Source organism: Papaver somniferum, chromosome 6, assembly GCF_003573695.1.
Source record: "Papaver somniferum cultivar HN1 chromosome 6, ASM357369v1, whole genome shotgun sequence".
NCBI classification, from domain to species: domain Eukaryota; kingdom Viridiplantae; phylum Streptophyta; class Magnoliopsida; order Ranunculales; family Papaveraceae; genus Papaver; species Papaver somniferum.
Window position 1 is genome coordinate 122,930,960 of NC_039363.1, and position 7,395 is coordinate 122,938,354.

A 7,395-nucleotide genomic window follows, 5' to 3' on the forward strand; every position below is an offset into this window, starting at 1 on the left:
CAATCCTTAAAATTCCTAACTAATCAAATCTAATCATAATCATTAAAACTAATTATGTAAGGGTAGTTATGTCATTATCAAGATTGTACCTTATTAGCACAGGCTCTGAATGTTTCCTGAGAGATACTGGACTATTTCACTCACACACCTAAGAGAGCCGTCCTCGACTCTGATACCAAGATTGTAACACCCCCTCGATCAAGGATGTCGATGTTTCCCACCACCCACATGGATAGATGGTTTTTTTCCTGGGCTTTTTAGGACCCCAAAAGTCTCGTCAACATAGAAAATCCGAGATGCACCTTATTATCTCAGACTTTGGACGTTTTCTGAATGATATGGGACTGATACCGATTTAGTTGGGGTGCACCAAAACCTATAATGACCCGGATAAACTAGAATGTTTATTCACCTGTATGTATGGTACCCATATCCTCAAATTAAATCATCTCAATGGAACTACATTCATGAATTAGGAAAATATAACCTCGACCTCCCTTGGTTTGTTCTGGGTGATTGAAATATCATTCTTAACTTAGACGATAAAAGTAGCACTATATCTTCACTTGTCCCTCCAAATATGGTAAAACTCATGATTTCATATGCAGGCTTAAGTGATTTGGGATGCGATGGTAACCCATTCACTTGGTCTAGCAATAAGCATGGAACGGGGAAATTAAGTCAAGAGTTGACAGAGTTTTAGTTAGCTGCGAATGGATGAGAGAATTTCCAAACTTAGTTATAAGTATACTAGAAATCAAGAATTAGCTAATCCGAGACTTAGCTATAAGTAGAATAGAAATCAAGACTTATAGTTTTGGCAACTAAACTTGAAAAACAAGCTTGCGATAGCAACGCTTGCGAGTTCGACCTAGCAGTGCTTTAACATGTTCCTCCTTCAACTCAAAAGGACTGAGACAGGGGACCCTCTCTCCTTCTATATTTTTAAACAATGATAGTTTCTCACCAAAGCATTAAATTATGCAGAGCAGAGTAAACAAATTTCAAGGCACAAAACATTCAAGAAATCACCTTCAGTTAACTCATTTAGTATATGTAGATGATTGTTTGTTGTTTACAAAAATGTAAATAACTTTCGTGTTGTCGTCGATACTTTCATGCAAAGATCAGGTCCGCAAGGTTTTTTATCTAGCAAATATCCATCCAAGGCATTACAGGATGCTCACAAGAAGACTCACGGTCAAGAAAATGAATCTGGAAGAATAGTATTTGGCTATCCTATTTTTTATAAATATGAGGAAAACTACTTCCTTCTTATGTTTGGTTGATAACATCAAATTAGTATCTTTAAGTTTCCTGAGTTTACTGTCGAAGAAATAATTAAATTTCAAAGGCATTATTGATGGAACAAGGAAGTGGGTAAAGGTGTTTACACTGTTTCTTGGGTCAAGCTCGGTAGAAGCAAACAAAATGGTGAGATTTGTTTTAGGGATCTTGGTTTCTTCAATAATGCTTTACTTTCAAAAACAACATGGAGATTATGCAACAGTTCTGAGCAGTTCTAGGATAATGCCTTGTATTTCCCTAAGCTGGTAAACAAGAATATGCAACATGCGCCTAGACGAACCTCTGTAGAAATGTGGAATTTATCAAAAATTTCAGTGATTGGTAGTTGGATAAAGGTAAAACAATAAATATATATGGGATGAAAAGTGGGTTTCTGATTTGGATAGATCTGCTATTATTGATGGTGTGTTTTTGTCAAAAGTAAAAGCCGTAAATTTTTCTCTAGTCCCGTACTATATTATATATATACAAGATTTTTTTTTCCTAGCCTAATTTCAAAAAATAATTATATCGGAAACCCATCAGTTAGACTATATATATGGGTAACCCATAATTAGTTAAAATAAAACTTGTTGGCGGGGTTGTTTTTGGCAGTTTCATGAGGTGATAGGATATTTGACTCTGTCTACAACGTGATTAGGGTGTGCAAGCTACAAATTAACGCGTGAGAAGAGAAAATAGGAAATTATTTCCCGTGACTGTCATAAAAAGTTTTGAAGGTTTTGGGGGCTATTGAGCATGATTCCTGGTCATGTTGGGTATACATAGCATGATGGGGAATTAGAGAGTTTGGGGAGAGCAAAGTGAAGAATCATCGAGTTTCAGAAAGTTTGTTGCTGGTGAATTAGAGAGTTTGGGGAGAGAACAATTTGCTGTCAAAATAAATCTTTAAAAAACTGTCATCTATTTTGTGCTTTGCAACAGTTTTTCAGCCATAGTCAAATAATAACTTCCAACACATTTGATTTGTCGTTCTTTGTAACAATGAAGTTTCCAACGAATATAAGCGTTGTGAATTTCCGATTTTCACCATTCTCTATATTTTTCATATTTATAAACACTTTGAGCAATGAAAACATATTTTGAGTGTGTTTCCAACATGATGAGCTAAACCCAATATCTGGGATAACGGAGGAGGCTATTTTTCCAATGCAAAAGTGGTGTTTACTAATTATTTAATTTGTGCAATCTTATTTTCCTAGATTGAAAATTTATTTTATGAGTTTTTTTAAGCAGTTGTGTTTTCAATTGATGGAGCATGCTTATCCTATGGTTTTGATGTCTCGTGCTTTGGAGTAACAATTGTTATTTCTAATAAATCTACTTTGCAATAATTTAGAATCAACTTGAACGTGTTAATGATTATAATTAGTGAATTTAAATCACTTGATATTGGTAAATAGTGAAATCCTTAGTCTCAGTCTCTCTATAATTTTTACATTAACTTGAATTGAGTTTTTTTTTCTTTTTTTTTTAATTAAGTCTAAAATCGAAAATCTTCACAATTCTTAACAAACCACTTTTCTTATCAGTTACCACTATAAAAATCACATCAATTTTTGGCTCCGCCGACGCGGACTTTATTTAGGTTTAGAGTTTTTAGATTTACTATTAGGTTCTTATTTTTATTATTTTTATTTGTTCGATTTTACGTTTCCTTGGGTATAGCTTTTTGCTACAGGTTTGGATTTTGGATCGAAAAGAAATTAAACCAAATGTTTTGGTGATTAAAAACTTGGAGCCGAAGTGAAAGCTAAAAGCACGGACAAAAGACAAAGAATTTTTAGTTTTAATTTTAGTTAATTTTATGTTATTTTTTTTAGATTTTATATTTTAGTTTTTGTTATATTTTCTTTTTATAAATTGTATTAGGAAACCTTCTATTTTTTATAATTTTTTTTTAGACACTATCTTTTGGGATATTGGACATTTGGACAACATTTTTATTTTTAAACCCTACGAAAGGGTAGTAACAAATTAAACTGCAGGGGGAGGGAGAGAGTTACCATACTGTCTCGGCCCTTCGGGTTCGTACACTGATATAGAAGTCGATGGCCGGGGTCGAATTCAATAGTTCATCCCCCGTCTGGAACCGGAGGTAAGATTCTAAACGCACGCGAATCCCCTGTCAGTGGGTTTATTGGACGCCTTTGTTTGCATATATGTTGAGGTATTAATACAGTTTTAATTTCTAGTAAAGGGAAACTCCTGGCCAATATAAGATAAGGATTTCATCACTTGTTTCCTTCTTGCACGCCTTAGGAAAACGTTCCTAACTAGAACCCAAGCCTTAAAATACTGGATAGAACGAGACTGATAGGGTAACGAGCTTATAGGAAAGTTTTCCAAAAGGATTTAATGTTTTGGTTACTTTGTTAACCTAACTGGCGGGATGATTACTGTAAGTTGAAGGAGCCGCCTTGTAACTTGAGGAAACGTTGCCAAAGAGGCAGGGGTATCAAAGCTCCTTCGAGCTTCTCCTACTTCTATTTGACTTAATTTAATTCAGATCGTCCCAAGAGGTTCTCTAAAATAGTAGCTAATAGCCTTTTGGAAAGATTACAAGCTAGTCTAGAAATAACCTAAGTAAAATCATCGTGCTTGTTGTTTGCTAGAAATATATAGGCTTGTTTTGGTGGAGTCAGCCTTGTTTGTGCTTGCTTAATACTTCCATTCTATGTAGGATTTTTCTTTTTTTTATTTTCTCTAGTGTATTCTAGAGGTCAGAGTTGGTTTGGAAAAAAGACACTCTAGGTCGTTTAATCAGTGAAAAAACTAGTAGATCTTATTGTGGAATCAGAGAGCTCAAAGACTCTTCTTTTGAGAGCCTTGTTTTTGGAAACTTCAGTTTTGATAATTTTACACTTGCAGAGGAAAGTACCAGTACTTCAACTATGCCAGCGATGGAAATTTTGAAAGATCACATGTATATAATTAGGTCCAACAGACCCTCGTGCATTAAATTTGCTGCAACCACGTCTAATTATGAGTTGAAACCTGGTATTATTCAGATGGTCCCTATATTTTTAGGGATGAAAACCCTTATTTTCATGTGAGGGATTTCAAGAAAATATGTTGAACAATTTGGATTAGAGACCTTAACGATAAAGTCTTGAAACTTAGGATGTTTCCATTTTCCTTGAGAGATAAAGCTAAGTCTTAGTTGCATAACCTTCCATCGAAATCTATGAAAATATGTGACCAACTTACTGATGTTTTCTTTCAAAAGTTTTACCTTAAGAATAAAACTGCATATATTAGGCAGAGAATTAGTGCCAGTATGCAACAATAAGGAGAATGTCTTTATAGGTTTCTAAAAAGATTCAATGATCTCTTGTCGCGATGTTCTCACCATGGGTTTGAGAAAATGAAATTAGTGAAGATTCTTATGATGGTTTAGACTATTCGACCAATGTCATGGTCAAGTTTTTATGCGCTGGTGGGTTCATGAATAAAATTACTGATCAAGCATATCCATTTTTAGAAGATGTGGCTGAAAAATCCAAACAATAGGAATCTTGTGTTGAACCCTCTAAAAGACTTTTGGTTAATAGAATTAACACCACTTTGGTAAATAGAAGCTTTGAGTGCTAAATTTGCTACTTTATCTAGAAGGTTAGAAGCTTTAACATTGAGTCATTTTAAACGTAAGTCTTACGTTGAAACCGATGATAGGATTAGAGACTCTCAAGTATCTAGTTGTGGAATAGATCCTAGTAATTTATTTTGGGAAGTACATGTTAGTGAAGAGCAAGCGCATGATCTTTATAAAAACTCTAGGTTTGAAAACCGTCAGAAGTTTGACACATATTCAAAAACCTACAACCCTAGTTGGAGAAACCATTCTAATTTCTCTTGGTCTAAGGGCCATAATCAAGGTTAATCTAGTAATTCTCAGGATCCCCCAGGTTTTGGTTATACTAAGAACTCTTCAGGTCCAGCCCAGTTCCAGAACCCTTCTGAGAATAGAATGACTATCTTAGAGGAATCTCTTAGTATATTAACAAAGAGACAAGATATGATAGAGAAGAGACAAGATATGTTAGTTTAGAGCTAGGTTAGTTTTCAACAGGAAACTGATCAGAATTTTTAAACTACTGTCCAGACTCTTGCTAAGATAGAACTTCGAGTAAGTCAAATAACTAAGACTCTAAGTGAGAGAAATAACAAAAGGTTCCCTAGTCAACCACAACTTAATCCTATAGGTATCTTTAGCTGGTGAGAAATCATCAAACCATGTGAATTCGATAAAAACCCTTTGGAGCGGTAAAACGGTAGATAGTAAGGTAGGAATATGCCTGATAGTAGGCATAATGTAGTTCCACCTTCTATTTACCAAGAGGAGCCAGTATATGAAGATACTGAAAAAAACTCTAAGGATTCTCAAGAAATTCCTGATATGACTACCTGTGTGCCTAGATCCCCATACCCACAATATTTATCTCCAACAAAGAAAGAATCAACTTTGAACGAGATAATGGAAAAATTTAAGCAAGTGAACATCAACATTACTTTATTAGAAGCAATTAGCCAAATTCCTGCTTATGACAAATTCCTTATAGATCTTTGTGCACAAAAGTGTAAGCTTACTGTACATAAGAAATACTTTTTAGGTGGTCAAGTAAGTTCAATCCTTCTGAACCAAACACACTCTAAGTATAATGACCCTGTATGCCATACCATTTCTTACGTAATTGGTAATCACGTGGTTGTTGTGGCATTACTTGGCTTAAAAGCTAGTGTTAACTTATCTCCTATCATGTGTACACCCATCTAGGTTTCGGTAAGTTGAGACCAAACAAAATGACACTACAATTAGCCGATAGGTCTATCAAAGTCCCTCGTGGCATCATAGTGGATTTTCTTATTGAGGTTGATAGGTTCATTTATCTAGTGGATTTTTTTTGTTCTAGATACCAATCCTGTTCAGGAACCAAGTTCTCAAATACCGGTGATTTTATGTCGCCCATCTTTAGCCACTTCTAATGCTATCAGCATCTATGGAACCGGACTTATGAACATTTCTTTTGGTAATATGACTATTGAATTAAATGTCTTTAATGTTATTAAGCCTTCTGAGATGGACGATCTAGAAGAGGTGAACATGATTAGCGCTTAACTTCGTGATCCTTTAGCCGACACTTTAGTTCATGATCCTTTAGCATGCACTGTGTTAAAGAATCCATTATTTGATGAACCTTTCAGTAAATATGAGGAAGTTGATGATCCTTTGCGAGAGACTTTCTTTGATAATAAATTATATGATTTTAATGATGGTGCTTATTTATATGACCAGTCCACAAAAGAAATCGGGCATTATGTCATGACCTTATGGACCCTAAAATCTATTCTGTAGATTTGGGTACATTTGAGGATATTATTCACCCTAAGTTTGGGGGTATTGATGATTCTTGTGATGTAAAATATCCCTAATTGTAGTCCCTAACTTGGGACTTACGCTAAGGTATTACTTGAGTTTATTCAAACTCTGTTACCTGATCCTCCAGATATTGTCCATGAGGAAATCCAGTTCTTAGAGACATGTCATTTGTGTTAGAGTATTGCTCGGTCGAACTTGCATGCGTTGCTATCTCAAGCATGTTTGTCAATGTTAGTGATCAAAACTATAAGTCTTGATTTCTAGCCTATTTGTAGATGTCTCGGACTAGGACATAGATAGTGTAGTTGAGCTTAAATCTATCAACGTTCATCTCTTGAAGACGAATAACTACTAAGGGGAGCTTGTGGAACTTCTTCGACAAAAGGTATGTGGAGACTTGAACTTATCTATCACATGGAAAGTCTATTTCTACTATCTCCTATATTGAGACATAAGTCGTGTTACGATATAGTTTTCTCTATACACATTTGAGATTTTGAGTTGAGTATAACTCGCTTACATATTTCTCGAAATATGTGTTGGTAAGCTTTCACTTCGACCAAGTTCATCTTATATCATGGGAAAATTTCCGAGTAACATCTTACATGGTTTGTGTGATACAATCATTTGGTGTAAGACTTGGAAGGTTTCAATAATGATTATTTCAATATCTTGAAAATTGCTTTGATGCTAATAGTGTGTGAAAA